Source organism: Mustela erminea, chromosome X, assembly GCF_009829155.1.
Source record: "Mustela erminea isolate mMusErm1 chromosome X, mMusErm1.Pri, whole genome shotgun sequence".
NCBI classification, from domain to species: domain Eukaryota; kingdom Metazoa; phylum Chordata; class Mammalia; order Carnivora; family Mustelidae; genus Mustela; species Mustela erminea.
The window spans coordinates 57,429,476-57,450,807 of NC_045635.1; positions in this window are offsets into that span (position 1 = coordinate 57,429,476).

Genomic DNA, 21,332 nt, shown 5'->3' on the forward strand with positions numbered 1-21,332 from the left:
AGCTATGCTCCCAGAAACACTTCATTGAAACCAGGCTTCCTGGGTTGGCTGTGGCCTCTCATCCTGGCTACTGCCATTGGCAAAGGACCATGCATGGAATTGCGGCCAGGTAGCAACCTCTCAAGAAGAGCTGCCTAGTGGTGTCTGGGAGCTGTTCCTCATCTTCCTGCCCCCGCAAGGCCCAACCCCCCACCCGCCAGCCGCCCATGAGGGAGGTCCTGCCCACATCTGTTGCTGGCCGTCACATCTGCAATGGATTACAAGGCTGGCTCTGGCTCAGGCTCATCCCAGATGTGGATTCCCCTGGAATGTGCCTTCTCTCTAATTGTCCAGCCTCTGAAGGGTCCCGGCCCCCTCCTTTTTGTCCTCCCCTGCTGCACCCCAGAGAGCATGCTGAGGCCTTCCTCCTTTCCCACAGCTTGTGCCGGAACAGCCACAGCCGGGACTAGGGCCAGCCCAGTGGGGGGCCACACTCTCCTCCAGCCAGGTCTGTGGGTCTGGGGACGGAGAGTGTCTTAGCCCATCCCCCCTTCTTTTTTCTTGGGGCCAGGCACTGGGGGGCAGAGGGGGAAATTCTGGAAAACTCACTAGAGGTGAAAGAATTTGGCTCTGCAGTGCAGGCTCCTCCTAATCCCTGGCCCTTCCTGGGAATGCCATTAACCTCCCCAGCCCCACTGATGGGAAGAACAGCTCTTCCCTGGGCCAGGCCAGCTCCTCAGAGGCTCCCAAATGACAGCCTGGTTGGGCGAAGTGGCTCTCCAGGGTTCCAACCGGCATCTTCATCCCCAGGCTGTTGCAACAGCCTCCCAAGTGGTAGCGTGGGCTCCAGTCTTCCTCACTTGAAGCAGTGGTTCCTGGGGCCTACTGAGATATTTTTTAAGGCACAAATCCTTAGCCCAGACTTTGGTTTGAAATCCAGCTCTGCCACAAAGTGGCTGTGTGGTCCTAGACAAGTGACTTCACCTCTCTTAGCCTCAAAAATCCTCTTGCATGAAAGGAAGATATCACCATCATTACTTTTTGCTGACATCTATTGAGTGCTTACTATGACCCAGGCTCTGTTTTAAGCACTTTACATGCTTTACCTCAGTAAAACCCTATGAAAAAAGTGCCATTATTGCCTCTGTTTTCACAGATGATGAAACTGAGCCATTGAAAATTGCATCACATGCCCAAGGTCACACAACTAATAAGGAGCCAGGATTTGAACCAGGCTATCTGATGCCTGAGCCTACAGACAAGAATGATTCCATTAATGAAATCTAGTATATTCTGCATTATTATTAAAAGTAACCTGATGGGGCTTCTGGATGGTTTAGTCAGTTGGGCATCTAATTCTTGATTTTGACTCAGGTCGTGATCTCAGGGTCATGGGATCGAGCCCAGTGTTAGGCTCCTCACTCAGTGCAGAGTCTGCCTGAGATTCTCTCTCTCCTTCTCCCTCTGCCCCTCCTCCTACTCTGTCCCTCTGTTTAATAAATAAGATCTTCAAAAAAGAGTAATAATCTGAGAATCTTCCTGCTTAAAAACCAACAGGTCTCAAATGTTTCCAAGATAAAGCTCAAATTCCCAACCTGGTCTTTAAGGTCCTTCAAAATCTAGTTTCAATTCATTATTTTACCTTGGTTCTGCCCATTTTGTTCTAGGTCTTTTAGACTACATTTGCCAGTTCCTCTCATTTACATTTGCTGTTCTGTGCCTGTGTACATTGTGGTTCTCTCTGCTTGGAATCCTTTTCCCTGTATACCTGCTGTTCTCCTGCTCATTCTTCAAGATTGAAACCAACTGTCATCACCTCTGTAAAGCCCTTCCAGATATCTGATTCCTCCTCTTTGCACCCACAACATTTTGTCCATGTATCTATTATTGTTATTTTTACACTTTTTTTTAAGGGGGAAACTCTCGTCCCCTCTCTGGGCATTAGTATCCTTGGCAGACAGCTTCTAAGGATACTTCTAGACTGGCCTTCCTATGACCTCGATGTCAGTGCTTGAGAAACCTTTAGACTGGATATGTCCCCCAGTCAACAGCCTGGGGAGGGGATATAGAGATGAAGAGAAAAGATAGTGTGGGAAAGAGGGACAAGGTCTTGAGTCCTGACACTTCTCTTTCTCCCTGACAGGCTTCTTTCCTCATCTCTCACAAACTTCTTGACAAATCCACTTCCTCCAGTCTTTCCTGCCCCTCTACCAGTCCCAGAAATGGGTCACCCATTCCATAACACCCCAACCCAGGAACAATGGTCTCCAAAAAATCCACTCTCAGAAAAGGTTAGTCACTGCTGTTTATTGTTTAGCTGAGGGGTGGCCCAGCTAGACATCTGTGCACATGCATCTGCGTGCCTGTATGTCTGTCCATTTTTCTGTTAGGATTGGTATCCTCCATTTGGAGGACCTATGTCCGGAAGCCTGATCTGAATTGAAGCCCTGGTTGAGAGCCCAAATTAAGCCTCAGGACTACCATCCTTCCTTCTCCTGGACACAAAACTGAGAAAGAACCCCAGGGCACATCAGAGCTAGAAGGACCTTTAGGGCTTATTGGGTCTACTGCTGCCCCCTACTTGTTCCTCAGTGATGCAAATGGGGAGCTGTGGCTCAGAGAACTTGTTTGAGGTCCCACGGCTCATTAGAAACAGCTAGGAGTAGAATTCTCTCCATAACACAACCGAATCCTCAATTCTCAGTCTCTAATCCCTTCATTCAGGGTCAAACCCTGAGGTGCTTTGGTTGCAGTTAAGGATGGGGCTAAAAATCCCAGTCCAGTCGAAGTTCTTTTAGCACTTTCAAATGCTTTTCCTCTAGGAAACCTTCCCAAATTAGCCCTACACTTGTTCTGACAACTTCTCAACTGTTGCCTCCTTAGCATTTATGCCTTCACAGCACATTAAGCTAACAAGCGTAGCCCTGCGTCCCCTCTGCCATGTGGTGTGGTGTGTGTCTTTCCTATGGTCTGTGTCCCATCTCCTCTCCTAAAACACTGACTGATTGACAGAGATGAACAGACTGACTGGCTGATTGCTCAGCTGACCAAGACTGGTTGACAAACAGATGGACTGTCTGGCTGTCAGACTGACAGACTGTCTTTCTGGCTAATAGAGAATGATAGTTGATGGACAAGCTGACTGACAGATAAACTGACAGACCTACTAGCTATGGAAAAACCCCAGAGGGCCCAAGAAAACTAGTACACCAAGCAAAGGGACAACGCATACTGAGAATCCCTCAGCAAGCTTGTGTCAAGACATCTCCAACAGCCTGTCACCAATGAGACACAATGAGACACTGAGAAGTGAAGGAGGGGTGGGGGGTGGGGATATGGCCAATGGAAACCAGCCGCTGACCTGCCTCAGTGAGGAGACCCAGGTTGGGACTTGACCTGGCTCTTGGCACTAGGACATTCCTGGTGGACACCTTGCAGAAAGGTGGGAAGGAGCCAAGAGGGTACCTTTCCCAGAGCACGCTGAACCTCACCTGGGCTTTCAGGAAGAGGAATCTCATCCTTCTCCCTGTCATATCCTCCATCTAGTTGACACTTAAAAATAATAGACCACATCTGGCTTTTTACAAAGTAACAGGGCCTTCAGCAGACTCGCAGGATTTTGAGCTGGTTCCTATTAAGTTCTTTGCAATTGGAAGGCATTCCATTTCCCACTCAAACCCTCATCATTTTGCTGACAAGTGAAAGTGTGCTTGGGGGCTGCTTTCTCATGTTTTTCAGGATTGGTCATTTTGTCCCCTCCATGTCTGTCATGCTGCCTTTGTGCACTCATGGAAGGGGCAGGTATACATCTTGGAGGAGAGAGAGAGGTTTCCTCCCTCCCACCTTTTGAGCTTTACCTGAAGGAGCCTATTTGCTCATAGGATGAAGGCTCAGGTCCTGCAAGTAAGGAAAGTGAGAACCTCACTCCCTTCCGCAGTCTTGCTAAGAACAGGCTGGGGCTACCAAAGAGGCCTCTGGAATCTGGGAGTGCAAGGGAGGGAGGGAATCCTGTTTCCAGACTGCTGGGGCCATGGTCAGTCACACATAATTGAAGTCATAACAAACACATTTGAAGCTCACAGACCTATGCAAAACAATGTGATTAATAAGGGAAGACATAAAGCAAATTAGCATGCCAGACAAGCAAATTGTTTTCAGGGCAATGGAGAAAACCAGAGGCCAGGCTGCTATACTGGCCACCTCGCTCCCACTGCACACCTGCCCTACCGACTTCTGGTCTTTTCCACTTAACCTCTCCCTGGCAAAAGCCAGCTGTTGTCCACAGTCTAGGCAGCAGGAGGGGCAGGAGGGAGGGGACAAGACCATGAGCAGTTTGCAGTGAGGGACAATTGAAAGGACATTTAGAGTCAAAGGACATGAGTTCTATCTAATCCTTACTCTGCTGTAGATCAGTTCCATTGTGCTGGTAGGTTGACAGGACACATCTCAGTTTAACACAAGGAAGAATAAGTGAACACTTATACTTGAGATATGCAATTAGAGCATGGGTTTAGCCCATCCATTGCGATGTTGTTGAAATACACTGAATACTTCCTTCTCGTGCTGTGGCTTTACGGCTCTGTGACCCTAGGCAAATCACCTAGTTCATTTGAATCTGACTCTCTCTTTTGGGAAGAAGGAATAATGAAAAGCCCTGTCCTACCTCCCTTAGAATGATATTGTGAGGCCTAAGAGATACTGTATACACGAGCACTATGGGAAGGAATAGAGAACCATAAAGGATGATTCAGGGTGTCAGTGCGTCCTGATCGCCAGCGTGGCCTGTATTTCTGGGGGAGCAGACAGCCTCCTAGTGCATTCCTTCTGCTTCCCTCAAACCCTTCCCAGCTTCCAAGACCCAGCTGAGATCCCACCTCATCACTTCTCCGATCTTACTAGCCTCCTGACTTCTTTGTCCTGACTGCTACAGATGGTGGCATTCATAGAATTTACTAAATATTCAATTACTTCCTATTTCTTTAATCTCATCTTGAACTGTTTCTAATCACCTCATCACTTGTCACTTGTCTATCTCATCATCCAGACAATATTTAGCTCTTCATCACACACTTTGTTCCAAAATTATTCAAAGCAGAATCTAGACGGCAAGCTCCATGAAGGCCAGGACTGAAACGTATTCATTTTAAGCAGACTGGACATCATATCAGTCAGGGTTCTGGATTACACACAACAGAAACAATTCTAGATAACTTCCTCATGTGGGAAGAATATAGCTCACAGGATCATCTAGAAGATTGGGATCTAATCATTAAACAAGGGAGATGGGATCGAGCCAAGAGCCTCCCTTAACACCAGACTGCTACATGCTGTCACTAACATTGCCACCTCAGAACACTTACCCCTGTGCCAGAAAATTCTGGGTTCTGATATAGCCATCACAAATAATCTCTTGACATCAGTGGAAGAATCTGATTGGCTGTGCCCAGGTCATATGACATGCCTAGAGCTGTTAGAGAGCTGTAAGGAGAAATACCTGTCTCCCTTTGGCTTCTGGACCTATCTTAAGAATGCCACCCCAAACAGGGTGCTTTGAAACTGGTCAGTCACCACTGCCTCCTCCCATCTGTTTTTACAGCAGTCATTCAGTAGTTGTGGTTGGGATTTGATTTTGGTGTTCATTGAGGTTTTCAGAGTCCTTTCAGGCTTCTCTCTACAACACCATTACCTACCACACTGCTGTGGTCATCCCCTGGAACTTGCTGGACAGCTAGGCATTGTTCCAATCTCAGAGAAGCCCCTAAGTGAGACACGGAAACTCATAATCCCTGCTCAGCCTTAGTCTGGAATGACTCAGCTTCACTCAATCCTCACACCCCACCTTGTCCCACCTTCAACTTTCCAGGCTAAATTCTTTGTTGTTTATCCTCCTGCTTCCAACTTTACCTCACCTTCTTTCTCCAATGCTTTTTAAAAAAAATTTCCAAATAGTGATCTCTTGAGCATCAGTCCTGACTCTATCCTAGCAATATAATTTCAGGCTGCCTTTGTTAACACCTCACTCCATTCACACCAGTTCTAAGGAAACCCCAACCCAACAGCATAGCTCCATCTCTTCTGTGAACCAGCTTCTCCCCCAGAGTACCATTTATACCCCTACTTCCACTACCAGACCAGTGTAGTCAGACCTGCTAGGAAAAACCTGTGGTGGAGAAGGGGATGTTGGGTAGATGGTCAGCAGTAGCCACTCTACTTGGATCTACTTGCCCATGAAATTATTGTCCTGGATCTCTAATTTTACAGTTATCTGCAGCCCCATTTGCCTTGAGGAATAGGGCCTGAACTTCCTGGGAATCTACTCCAGAAGGCTTTGGAGAAGCTACACAGGAGTGAGTTCTAGGTAGCCCAAAACTCAGATGATTCAACCTGGGGCCCCTTCAGCTCAGTTAGGAGCTTTCCCCCCATCTAAGGGAAGGCTTAGCTGTTCGTAACCCATACTGTCCTTGGTGTAGCTGCCAACCATTCCATATGACTCTCCATAGCTATTTCTGCATCAACCACCAAAACCTGAGTTTGGGCCTCAAATGTAGGTTCAGTTGTTCCAGGTTATCTTTAATAATAATAACTTCAACCTCAATCTCACAGCAGGAAGTAATTTTATCAACAGGGAAAATTCCAGTGCATTGTGGCAGAGAGAGTCAACTGCTCACTAACAATCAGTGCTTCTCTTACACAGTATAAAGTTTTGCTGGGAACCAACTGCCCAGCTAGGGACTACATTTGCCAGTGTCCTTCTATCAAAATTAGGTCATATGATGGGTTATTGTGGCAACAGGAGGTGAGCAGAAATGATAGGTATCACTTACAAATTGAGATAGTTAATATTAGGTGTGCCTTTCTCACACTGTCCTCTTCCCTTGCAACTTTGGGACGTGTGGCAAAGATGCTGGCATTACAAGATGGATGAAGCTGGATCTCTGAATGACAAGAGGGAGCAGAGAATTCCCATACCTGCAGACCACATTAAACTTTTATTATGTAAAGCCATTGAGATTTCAGGGTTGGTGTTACAGTGGTCAAAACCTTAAGCCAACTGTGCAGCCTAGTTTTGTCTTCCATAGCTATATGAGAAACTTCAGTCAGCAGTTTTGATCAATGCTTGATTCGTTATGGGGCTTTAGGCTCCCCTCTCTACTCCCTTATGTAAGTTGGTATTTAAACTTATCCAAAACACAGAACTTTGGATCCTCTTCGCCAGGGGACCAAGAACTTGACATATGCTTCCCCAGCACTTTCTCTCCTCCAAAGGACTTATATTAAATTCAACCACTGTCCATTGCTGATGGATTTTGTACTTTGAACACAGGTACCTCCTCATGAATGAGGCCCTGGAAGCTTTCTGACATGCCTCCTTAGCATAGTCTCCAAGACATTTCTTTAAAAAAAAATATGTATTCCTTAGAGCTACCCTATGACCCAGCAATTGCACTACTAGGTATTTACCCCAAAGATGCAAATGTAGTGAAAAGAAGAAGCACATGCACCCCAGAATTCCTTATTGTGGCACCTGTCTCAGGCTCCTGTGTCCCATTGGCTCCAATATCTGTTTGTCAAAACTCACTGTGCCAGGCCCTAAGTAAGGTGCAGGAGGTACAAATAGGTACAGATACCAATGTAGTTTCCACTCTCCGTGAGAAAGCACATGACGAAAACAGACAAATACAATATTCTGCACTCAGCACTATGACAGGAGGAGGCAAAGAAGACTGTGGGAACACAGGAAAGGGTCACCTTGTGCAGACTAGCATAGTTAGAGAAGGCTTTCCAGAGGAGGGGGCACTTGAGCTGAGGCAGCATAGGAGGCAACCCAGGCAGAGGTAACACCTAGAGGAAAGGCGGGGTGAAGTGAAGTGAGAGTAGTAAGCTATAGCCAGGCAACTCTGCGTAGTTTAGTGTTGCTAGAACATAACATGCAAGGGAGGGTGCGGTGAAAGGTGAGGCTGGGGAAAGTGGCAGGATGCAGGCCCAGGAAAACCTTGGCACCCAACTAAACACCTGGCTCCTATAACCCAAAGGTGGTAACCAAATATTTAAGACTAGAAGGGCATGCTGTCCAACCAGTAAAAATGAGGCAATGTCCAATTCAGAATAGATGCTGGCTGTGCATGGACCAATGATCGGTGAGGAGAAGTGTCTCATCAAAACTTTTGTTCTGCACCTGACCCCATGATTTGCTTAACTCTGTTAGAGGAAAAAATATCTGTTAATAACTGAGGTTACATTTCCCTAGAGCCCAGGAGGTGAAAATAAAAGTCAGATTTTGATTGATTTAGTGAAAATAAGGATATTGGCTATTTCTGGTACACTTTTCTTTGCCCTTATTAAAGAGTAAGGCAGGTACTAAAAAGAGTTATCCTGGGCCTGGAGTCCTCAGGTGCTTACCTGTGTGTATGGGTGAGGGACAGGGGCAAGAAAAGGCAGAGTTTCTCTCGGTTTGACTGGTGAAGCTCACTTGAAGTGGGTTAAAACCTCTGGGGATACCCCACTTCTCCCAGCTTGATAGTATGTCACTTAATCAAATAATCACAGTGCCCTCTGGTGGGCTGCAGGGGTCCGGGGGGCTGAGGAAACCTTAAAATGACAGATTGGTGTGCCTGTTGCTGGTGATGCTCTGGGTTAGAGCATTGGCTTATGATGTCCATCTGAGTTCTGGCCTGCTGCATCTGGCTTCACACAACAGAGCCAGGTGAGATGGATCTGTAGCAGAGTCAGAGGATCACAATTACAGCAGATATGGACTGTGGAATGGGCTACTCTGAGTCAATAAGTGGTGGGGAGATGGGTGGGTCAGTGGTCTCCTCGTGGTGGTGGAATCCCTGAGGTTGTCTCCATGCTGGTCTCACACTTGGGCTTGGTTAACAGTAAAAAAGGCATTTGCACATTTCTTGAAGCACCTCCCCAAATGGGGTCACCACACAGGAACCTGGTCAGAGATGCAGATGCTAGAGAAGTGACTCAGAACATAGGTTTGAAGCCAGGCTGCCAGAATTCAAAGCCCAGTTCCATCACTTAGCTGTGCAAACTTGGGCAAGCTCTGTATCTCAGATTCCTTTTCTGCAAAATGGAGCCACCTATCTCTGGTAATGTTGTAGTGAATTAGATAAGAGGCATAAGGACTTAGAAGAGTAGCTGGCACAGAGTAAGGGCCCAATCAATAATTGTTCTTGTTACAAGGGACCCAAGGCCAAGGGGAGTCTTACACTGTGTAAAGAAAAGGCCATTTTTGCAGGGATTGTCTGGGAAGTGTGACATGATGCCTTAAGGGAAAGGAGTTAAGATTCTTTGTATGGATTTGGTTCCTGTGGGAATTTGAGGTTTAGGGCTAAGTGTAGTGGTCCTTTTGGTTGCCTAGGCATAGTTTTTTCTATTTCTCTCGGCCTCGTGTCTCTGAGACATCTATCTTTATCCCAGTACTATAATGTCATGATTCTTGTAGCTTTGTAGTAAGCTTTGAAACCAGGAAATGTGGGAGGAGGAAGCAAGATGGCAGAGAAGTAGAAGACTGAAATATCATCAGGTCCCAGAGGTTCAGCTAGATAGTTATAAAACCATTATGAACACCTACAAACTCAACAGGAATAGAAGAGAAGAAGAGCAGCAATTCTAGGATCAGAAAGTCAACCACTTTCCAGAAGGTAGGACATGTGGAGTAGTGAATCCAAGGCAACATATGGGAAGATAGATCGTGTGGGGAGGGGACAGCTCCTGAAAAGTGGTAGAGCAGCTGAGCAGAAAATGGGAAATTTTAGAAGTCTGCTCCACTGAGGGATGTCAACCCAGAAGCTAAGCAGGGGGTGGGGGGGGGTGTGGTGTGTGGAGCCCTTGTGGGGATAGTGTGGTCTCAGGACCCACAGGGTCACAGAAAGACCGGGAGTGTCTGAGTGTGACAGGACTCCCAGGTATCAGAGCAGGGAAGCTGGCTATAGAGACAGAGCCAAGGAGTGCACTCTCAGCTCAGGCTTACCTTAAACTGTGATCTGGGGCACATTCAGGCCACTGCTCTTCAAGCAGGGGCCCTGTAGGTGGCAGATCTGGGGAGATCTCCTTCCTCCTCCAGGAGGAGGGGTGTGGGAGTGCCCTGCAGAAATCTGCTGGGTTTGGAGACTCCAAATGGGGCCATGTGCCAGTCACAGGCTGGCTGAGCTCGGAGTGTAACCAGAGACCAGAGAGATGGGAGGGATTGACTGATTTTCTCTGAAGGTGCACTGAGGAGTGAGGCCCTGAGCTCTCATCTTCTATGGGGCTAGAGATTGGGAGGCCGCCATACTCATTCTTGTTCTCCAAAGCTGTACAGAAAGCGTGTTCAGGGAACAAAGCTCTGGATAGCAAACCCAAGCAGATTGCTTAGTCTGGCCCCTGGCAAGGGCAGAGCACTTCCACCTTGGGCAAAGACATTTGAGAATCACGGCAACAGGCCCCTCCCCCAGCCAAGACCAAAGTCACAGATCGATGAGAACTGTGGAACTCCAGAGCTATGGGAAAGCAACACATGGAATTCGTGGGTTTTCCCCCATGATCCTTTAGTCTTTCAAAGTTAAATTCTTTAAACTTTATTTTTTTTCTTATTCTACTTTTTTAAAACATTTCCTCTTTCCTATATTAATGTTTTTTGTCTATTTTATCTTATCAATCCCTTTTTTAAAAAAGTCTTTTTAAATTTTCATTGTTATACTCATATTGTATCCCTTCATTGTATTTAACCTTATTTTTTTGTATACATATAGGTTTTTTTCTTTAAAATTTTAGGATACAATTTCTTCTAATAGATCAAAATATACCCTAAACCTAGTGCATGGCTCTGTTCTAGTCTCCAGCTTGATCACATTCTTTCCTCTTTTTTTTTCTTTTTCCATCCAACTTATCTTATCAATTCCTTTTTTAGAATCTTTTTAAATTTTCATCTTTATAGTCATATTCTATCCCTTCATCATGTTTACTCTTATTTTCATATATATATATATATATATATATATATTTTCTTTGTTTAAAATTTTGGGAGGCAATTTCTTCTAAGAGATCAAAATATATCCGAAATCAAGTGGGTGGCTCTGTTCTATTCACCACTCTAACATATATATATATATATATATATATATATATATATATATATACACACACACATGTATATATACATATACATATATATATATGTATATGTATGTATAAAATTTTTCATTTTTAAATTTTTCCCCCTTTCTTCTCCCCCTGGTTTTGGGTCTCTTCTGATTTGGTTATCAAATATTTTTCTGGGGTTTTTGCCACTCTTTTAGTACTTTATTCTCTCATTCATCTATTCTTATCTGGATAAAATGACAAGGCAGAAAAACTCACCACAAGGAAAAAAAATAAAGAAGAACAAGAGGCAGTACCAAAGGCTAGGGACTGAATCAATATGGATATTAGTAATATGTCAGAACTGGAGTTCAGAATAACGATTATCAAGGTGCAAGCTGGGCTCAAAAAAAGCATGGAAGATATTAGAGAATACCTTTCTGGAGAAATAAAAGAAACAAAATCTAACCAACTTGAAACCAAAAAAGATATTAATGAGGTACAATTTAAAAAATGGAGGCTCTTACTGCTAGGATAAACAAGGCCGAAGAGAGAATTAGTGATATAGAAGACCAAATAATGAAGAATAAAGAAGCTGAGCAAAAAAGAGACAAACAACTACTGGACACAAGGGGAGAATTCGAGAGATAAGTGATACCATAAGATGAAACAATATTAGAATAATTGGGATCCCAGAAGAAGAAGAAAGACAGAGAGGGGCAGAAGGTATATTGGAGCAAATTATAGTAGAGAATTTCCCTAACATGGCAAAGGGAACAAGCATCAAAATGCAGGAAGCACAGAGAACCCCCCTCAAAATCAATAAAAATAGATCCACACCCCATCATCTAATAGTAAAACTTACTAGTCTTAGTGACAAAGAGAAAATCCCAAAAGCAGCTCAGGACAAGAGGTCTGTAACATACAATGGTAGAAATATTATATTTGCAGCAGACCTAAACACAGAGACCTGACTGGCCAAAAAAGACTGGCATAATATATTCAGAGCACTAAACGAGGAAAATATTCAGCCAAGAATACTATATCCAGCTAGGCTGTCATTGAAAATAGGAGAGAGAAAAAGCTTCTAGGACAAACAAAAATTAAAAATCTTTGCAAACACCAAACCAGACCTTCAGAAAATATTGAAAGGGGTCGTCAAAGCAAAGAGAGACTCTAAAAGTAACACACCATAAAGGAACAGAGACAATATATAGTAACAGTCTCCTTACAGGCAATACAATGGCCTAAATTCATATCTTTCAATAGTTACCCTGAATGTAACTATGTTAAATGCCCCAAGCAAAAGAACATGCCCCAAAATCTGATACAGGGTATCAGGTTGGATAAACAAACAAACAAACAAACAAGACCCATCAATATGATGTCTGCAAGAGACTCATTTTAGATCCACAGACATCTCCAGATTTAAAGTGAGGGGGTGGAAAACCATTTACCATGCTAATGGACATCAAAAGAAAGGTGGGGGGCAATCCTTATATCAGACAAAATAGATTTTTAAGCCAAAGACTAAAAGAGATGAGGAAGGACACTATATCACACTTCTGTCCAACAAGAAGATCTAACGATTTTAAATATCTATGCTCCTAACATGGGAGCAGCCAATTATATAAACCAATTAATAACAAAATCAAAGAAACACATTGATAATAATACAACAATAGTAGAAGACTTTAACATTCCCCCCTCACTGAAATGGACAGATCATCCAAGCAAAACATCAACAAGGAAATAAAGGCTTTAAATGACACACTGGACCAGATGGACACCGCAGATATATTCAGAATACACATTCTGTGCAACAGAATACACATTCTTTTCTAGTGCACGTGGAACATTCTCCAGAATAGATCACATCCTGGGTCACAAATCAGGTCTCAACCAGTACCAAAAGACTGGGATCATAACTTGCAGACTGCAATGCTTTGAAACTAGAACTCAACCACAAGAGGAAAGATGGAAAGAACTCAAACATTTGGAGGCTAAAGAGCATCCTACTAAAGAATGAATAGGTCAACCAGGAAATTAAAGAAGACTTTTAAAAATTCGTGGAAACAAATGAAAATGAAAACACAACTGCTCAAATTCTGTGGGACACAGCAAAGGTGGTCCTGAGAGGAAAGTATATAGCCATACAAGTCTTTCTAAAGAAACAAGAAAGGTCCCAAGTACACAACCTAACCCTACACCTGAAGGAGCTGGAGAAAGAACAACAAAGAAAGCCTAAACCCAGCAGGAGAAGAGAAATGATAAAGATGAGAGCTGAAAGCAATGCAATAGGAACAAAAAGAAACTAGGAGCTGGTTCGTTGAAAGAATTAATAAGATGGACAAACCCCTGTCCAGACTTATCCAAAGAAAAGAGAATGGACCCAAATTAATAAAATCATGAATGATAGAAAAGAGATCACAACCAACAACAAAGAAATACAAACAATTATAAGAACATATTATGAGCAACTATACACCAGCAAATTGGACAACCTGGAAGAAATGGATGCATTCCTAGAGACATATGAACTACCACAACTGAACCAGGAAGAAATAGAAAACCTGAACAGACCCATAACCAGTAAGGAGACTGAAGCAGTCATCAAAAATCTCCCAACAAACAAGAGCCCAGGGCCAGACGGTTTCCAGGGGAATTCTACCAAAATTTAAAGAAGAATTAATACCTATTCTCCAGAAACTGTTCCAAAAATAGAAATGGAAGGAAAACTTCCAAACTCATTTTATGAGGCCAGCATCACCTTGATCCCAAAACCAAACAAAGACCCCATCAAAAAGGAGAATTATAGACCACTATCCTTGAGGAACATGGATGTAAAACTTCTCACCAAAATATTAGCTAATAGTATCCAATAGTACTAATGGATTATTCACTATGACCAAGTGGGATTTATTCCTGGGCTGCAAGTTTGGTTCAACATCCATATATCAACCAATGTGATACAATACATTAATAAAAGAAAGAACAAGAACCATAAGATACTCTTAATAGATGCTGAAAAAGCATTTGACAAAGTACAGCATCCTTCCTTGATCATAACTCTTCAAAGTGTAGGGACAGAAGGTACATACCTCAATATGATCAAAGCCATCTATGAAAAGCCCGCAGCAAATTCATTCTCAATGGGGAAAAACTGAGAGTTTTTCCCCTAAGGTCAGGAACATGGCAGGGCTGTCCACTATCACCACTGCTATTCAACATAATACTAGAAGTCCTGGCCTCAGCAACCAGAAAACAAAAAGAAATAAAAGGCATCCGAACTGGCAAAGAAGAAGCCAAAATCTCACTCTTTGCAGATGATACACTTTATGTGGAAAACCCAAAAGGCTCCACTCCCAAACCACTAGAACTCATAGAGGAATTTAGTAAAGTGTCAGGATATAAAGTTAATTCACAGAAATTAGTTGCATTTATCTACACCAACAGCAAGACAGAAGAAAGAGAAATTAAGGAGTCAATCCCATTTACAATTGCACCCAAAACCATAAAATACCTAGGAATAAACCTCACCAAGAAGGCAAAGAATCTGTACTCAGAAAACTATAAAGTACTCATGAAAGAAATTGAGGAAGACACAAAAAAATGGAAAAACATTCCACGCTCATGGATTGGAAGAACAAATGTTGTGAAGATGTCTATGCTACCGTAAGCAATCTACTCATTTAATGCAGCCGCTACCAAAATACCATAAATTTTTTTTCAAAGAAATGGAATAAATAATCCTACAACTTATGGAACCAGAAAAGACCCCAAATAACCAGAGGAATGTTGAAAAAGAAAACCAAAGTTGGCATCACAATTCCATACTTCAAGCTCTATTACAAAACTGTAATCAGCAAGACAGTATGGTACTGGCACAAAAATAGACACATAGATCAATGGAACAGAATAGACAGCCCAGAAGTGGACCCTCAACTCTATGGTCAACTAATCTTCAACAAGCAGAAAAGAATGTCCAATGGAAAAAAGACAGTCTCTTCAACAAATGATGTTGTGAAAATTGGAGAGTCACATGCAGAAGAATGAAACTGGACCATTTCCCAACACCACACACAAAAATAGACTCAAAATGGATGAAAAACCTCAATGTGAGACAGGAATCTGTCAAAATCCTTGAGGAGAACACAGGCAGCAACCTCTTTGACCTCACACACAGTAACTTCTTCCTAGAAATATTGCCAAAGGCACGAGAAGCAAGGGCAAAAATGAACTCTTGGGACTCCATTAAGATCCAAAGCTTTTGGTGGGAATGCAAGTTGGTGCAGCCTCTTTGGAGAACAGTGTGGAGATACCTCAAGAAATTAAACATAGAACTTCCCTATGACCCTGTCATTGCACTCCTGGGTATTTACCCCAAAGATACAGATGTAGTGAAAAGAAGGGCCATCTGTACCCCAATGTTTATAGCAGCAATGGCCACGGTCGCCAAACTGTGGAAAGAACCAAGATGCCCTTCAACGGATGAATGGATAAGGAAGATGTGGTCCATATACACTATGGAGTATTATGCCTCCATCAGAAAGGACGAATACCCAACTTTTGTAGCAACATGGACGGGACTGGAAGAGATTATGCTGAGTGAAATAAGTCAAGCAGAGAGAGTCAGTTATCATATGGTTTCACTTATTTGTGGAGCATAACAAAAAGCATGGGGGACATGGGGAGTTAGAGAGAAGGGGGTTGGGGTAAATTGGAAGGGGAGGTGAATCATGAGACACTATGGATTCTGAAAAACAATGTGAGGGGTTTGAAGTGGCGGGGGGGTGGGAGGTCGGGGTACCAGGTGGTGGGTATTATAGAGGGCACGGATTGCATGGAGCACTGGGTGTGGTGAAAAAATAATGATACTGTTATGCTGAAAAAAAAAAGATCCAAAGTTTTTGCATGCCAAAGGAAACAGTCAACAAAAACAAAAAACAAAACAAAACAAAAAAACACCTGATAGAATGGGAGAAGATATTCACAAATGGCATATCAGATAAAAGGCTAGTATTCAAAACCTATAAAGAACTTACTAAACTCAACACCCAAGGAACAAATAATCCAATCAAGAAATGGACAGAAGACATGAACAGACATTTCTGCAAAGAAGACATTCAGATGGCTGGCAGACACATGAAAAAGTGTTCAACATCACTCGCATCAGGGAAATACAAATCAAAACCACAATGAGATACCACTTCACACCAGTCAGAATGGCTCAAATTAACAAGTCAGGAAATGACAGATGTTGGCAGGGTTGTGGAGAAAGGGTAACCCTCATACACTGTTGGTGGGAATGCAAGCTGGTGCAGCCACTCTGGAAAACAGTATGGAGGTTCCCCCAAAAGCTGAAAATAGAACCACCCTAGGACTCAGCAATATGATTCAGTAAATATGACTGGGTATTTACCCTAAAGATACAAATGTAGTGATCAGAAGGGTCACGTGCACCAAAGTATTTATAGCAGCAAAGTCCACAATAGCCAAACTACAGAAAGAATATAGATGTCCATCAATGGATGAATGGATAAAGAAGATGTCACACACACACACACACACACACACACACACACACACACACACACACTGTAGTACTATGCAGCCATCAAGAGTAACATTGCAATTATGTTCCATGATGGCTTGCAAGAGTAAGATTAATTATAAGATTTTTTAAATAAGTATTTCAGTTATGGAAAACCTAAATACATTTGAAATCTAGAAAATGGTATAAACCATTTCTCCCCTATTGCCATACTCCTTTAGTCCACAGAGTCCGCCTCAGAAAGGTGCCTAGAAGGCTCCCATGCCTGAATCCTCCTCCTTTTCTCTGTTACTCTTTTTGCTCCTGCTTCCATTCCCAGGGCTATGGTCCTATTCTGCTTACCTCTGTGGTCAAGTATGGCAGGATCCATTGGATTTTTGTGGTCAAGACCATCAGAAAAGTCTCTTGTCTTTAGGAAGAGAGGGGAAACTTCCAGACCAACAGGCCACTTGATTGTTTCTGTTTCCTCTCCAGAAAAAAAAAAAAAGCCAATGCATTATTGTGATAAATGGCCTCCTCCTCACCTGAAGGAATATTGGGAGGAGGAGTTGGGTGACTTTTGTTGTGAAAAGAACCCCTCCCTTCTCACCAGGAGTAAGAATGATGAGGAACAAGCATCCTAGTAGTACCCTTGCAAGGAAGAGTACTGCCACTTCCTTCAGTGAGTTAGAATTTCCCAACATGTTCTTGGCGGACTCTCTCTGGATCCTCCAGTTAGACAAAGAGAGTGTTCTCTTCTCAAATTCACTAGCAGCATTCCTGTCACAGAAACAACTCTAAGTTCCAAAGACTTAAACTCTGCAGTATCTGGACAATGTTTTGTGGGTGGAAGCTTGCTAATTTCTGGTGCTTTGGAAAGAGGTACTCATGGAATACCCTTCAAAATATGTCACAAACACACACACCCTACCATCTGTCCCCATGTTCTCCTTTCTTCAGCAGGTTTGAGAATAAACAACAAATCAGATCATCATCATTATTGCTTTGAGTTTGGAGTATCCTCTATCCTAATTACTTCCCTGATGGATAAACATTGACATAATGCATTAGGTCAGTGATTCTCAAAATGTGGTCCCCAGGCCAGCAGCATCAGCATTCACCTGGGAACTTGCTAGAAATGTAAATCCTTGGCCTCACTCCAGACCTAGTAAATGAGAAATTTTAGAATGGGCCTCAGTTAACTGTGTTTCAACAATTCCTACAGGCAATGCTGATGCTGTTCGAGTTTTGAAAATCATTGCATTATAGGTCCAGCTTCTGTTCCCCTTTCCAGCTGTAAGGTGGCAAGTATTCTAAACAGTTAAGTACCAGCTACAGAACTGCTGTCCAGCAATATAGCAGTTTTCACATGTAGCAAAACCTGATCTCTGAACAGTCACTTGGGTGCCTTATACAAGTGTCCTAGTGTTTTTCCTCTGTGTCCGGGGTACTCTGTTGCCCCCATCACCTACCCCATCAGCAAATGGTAATGTATTCCTTAGCTTACCTGAAAACTGAGCCCTTATTTACCCATCTGGGCCTTTGCCACTGATCTCAAACAGATTCCAATAGTCAGATAGGGTTCCCTTCAAAATATCGAAGAGATAGGTGGCAGACATACTCTTCATAGCATTATATGCATGCACTTGACAGCCCATGTGCCCATTCTACCTGATCCTATTATGGCCAGAGAGACCCCACCATGTTTATTAACATTTCTTAAATTTTAATTCAGAGATTCTTTGGATAATGACAATAGTAATTCTCACTTTTTGATTCCTGCCAATTGAGACAGTTTCCATTACAACCAACTCTCAAACTCTCTCTTGGGCAAAACGCATGGAAGTGAAATTGCCTCCTAACATACCTGTACTACCACAGGTGTTCTCTGATTCCAGGCAAGTTTCACTGGGCATGACAAGTGTCAAGACACCAATATGTTGCCCAGATGATGACTATTTTATTCTAGGGAAAACAATCAATTAATTCTAGAGTTTCGAGGACTGACTTACATCATTATAGTTTGCTTGTGTGGGCAACGATTTTACTGAACATTTGAAATGTGACAAATGTCCATTTGTCACATTTTTCCTGAAATTCCTTGGTTCTTTTGGGCAAAAGAAATTCAATTAGCTTTACATACATTCTCTTTAAAAAAGTTTTAATTTTAATTCCAGTTAGTTAACAAACAGTGTTATATTAGTTTCAGGTGTATTTGGGTATATTTTGGGTGTATTCAAGTGTATTCAGGTGTATAGTGATTCAACATTTCCATACATCACCTGGTGCTCATCACAAGTGCACTTCTTAATCTCATCACCTATTTAATGCATTCCCCTCCTCCACCCCCAGTACAATCAGTTTGTTCTCTGTAACTAAGAGTTTCTTGGTGTGTGTCTCTTTCTTTTTCCCTTTGCTCATTTGTTTTTCTTTCTTAAATTCCACATATGAGTGAAATCATATGGTATTTGTCTTTTTTTGACTGACTTATTTCACTTACATTATACTCTGAAGCTCCATCCAAGTCATTGTAAATAGCAAGATTTCATTCTTTTTTATGGATGAATAATATTTACATGTATAAATATATGAAATATATATGTACCATCTTTCTTTACTCATATTTATATGTACCAACCATTTCTTCTTTATCCATTCATCTATCAATGGATGCTTTGGATGCTTCCATATCTTGACTGTTGTGAATAATACTGCTATAAACAGAGGGTTGCATGTGTGCCTTTGAATTAGTGTTTTTGTATTCTTTGGGTAAATACCCAGTAGTGTGATTGCTGGATTATATGGTACTTTTATTTAACTTTTTAACTTTATGGTAGTTTTGTATTTAAATTTTGGGGGAAACTCCGTACTGTTTTCCACAATGACAGCACTAGTTTGCATTCCTACCAGCAGTGCAAGAGGGTTCTTTTTTCCTCCACATCCTCACCAACACCTGTTGTTTCTTCTGTTACTGATTTTAGCCATTCTGACAGTTGTGAGGTGATATCTCATTTAGTTTTGATTTGCATTTCAATGATGGTAAGTGATGATGAACACCTTTTCATGTGTCTATTGACCATCTGTATGTCTTCTTTGGAGCAATGTCTGTTCATGTCTTCTGCCCATTTTTCAATTGGATTATTTGTTTTTTGGGTGTTGAGTTGTATAAGTTCTTTATATATTTTAGATACTAACCCTTTATCAGATATGTTATTTGCAAATATCTTCTCCCATTCCATAGGTTGCCTTTTAACTTTGTTGATTGTTTCATTAACTGTGTAGAAGTTTTTTTTTTTTTTTTTAATCTTTATGTACTCCCGGTAGTTTATTTTTGCTTTTGTTTCTCTTGTCTCAGGAGACATATCTAGAAAGAAGTTGCTATAGCCGATGTCAAAGTGGTTACTCCCTGTGTTCTCCTCTAGGAATTTTATGGTTTCATGTCTCTTCAAGCTCTTTAATCAAAAAGGTCTTTAATCCATTTTGAATTTATTTTTGTGTATGGTGTAAGAAAGTGGTCCAGTTTTATTCTTTTGTATGTAGCTGTCCAATTTTCCCATCACCATTTGTTGAAGAGACTGTCATTTCCCAATGGATATTATCTCCTGCTTTGTTGAAAATCAATTGATCATATAGTTATGGGTTCATTTCTGGGGATTTTATTCTGTTCCATTGATCTATGTATCTATTTTTGTGACAGTACCATGCTAATTCACTAGTGCTTTGTAATATAATTTTGTAATAACTTTGTACAGAATCATGATGTCTCTAGTCTTCCTTTCTTTTTCAAGGATGCCTTGGCTTTTCAGGGTCTTTGGTGGTTCCATACAAATTTTAGGATTGTTTACTCTAGCCCTGTGAAAGATGCTATTGGTATTTTGATAATGATTGCATTAAATGTGTAGACTGCTTTGGGGAGTGTAGACATTTTAACAATTTCAATTCAAAAGTATGTAATGTGTTTCCATTTCTTTGTGTCATCTTCAATTTCTTTCATCAGTGTTTTATAGTTTTCAGAATACAGGTCTTTCACCTCTTTGGTTAGTTTTATTCCTAGGTATCTTACTGGTTTTGGTCCAATGGTAAATGAAATTGATTCTCAATTTCTCTTTCTGCTGCTTCATTATTGGTGATTAGAAATTCAACAGATTTCTGTACACTGATTTTTCATCCTGCAACACACTGAATTATTTAACATAGTCCAGTCATTATATCCTTTCATCCATAGATACTTTACATATAGTTCCAAAAAATGAGTACTTTATTTTTTTAATTTTTTAAAATCAATTTAAATTTTTTTAAATCAATTTATTTATTTTCAGTATTCATTATTTTTTCACCATACCCAGTGCTCCATGCAATCCATGCCCTCTATAATACCCACCACCTGGTACCCCAACCTCCCACCCCCACCCGCCACTTCAAACCCCTCAGACTGTTTTTCAGAGTCTATAGTCTCTCATGGAGGACTTTATTTTTTAATATAACCACAAACACTGGAGGTATTTATACATGGGATTGTTGTGGCATGATTTGTATTTAAAAAATCACTCTGACTACTGATGGAGAAAAGATCAAAGGTGTTCAATGATGGTAGTGAAGAGATTGGTTAGGTTACTTCAGTGGTCCAAGAGACAGATGGTGATCATTTGGATCATGGGTAGCACTGGAAATGGAGACAAGTCAGGCTGCTATAGATAGAAGGTAATAGTAGCTCATGAAGCTAAGAAACTTTTTAATTATAAGGTTCTAA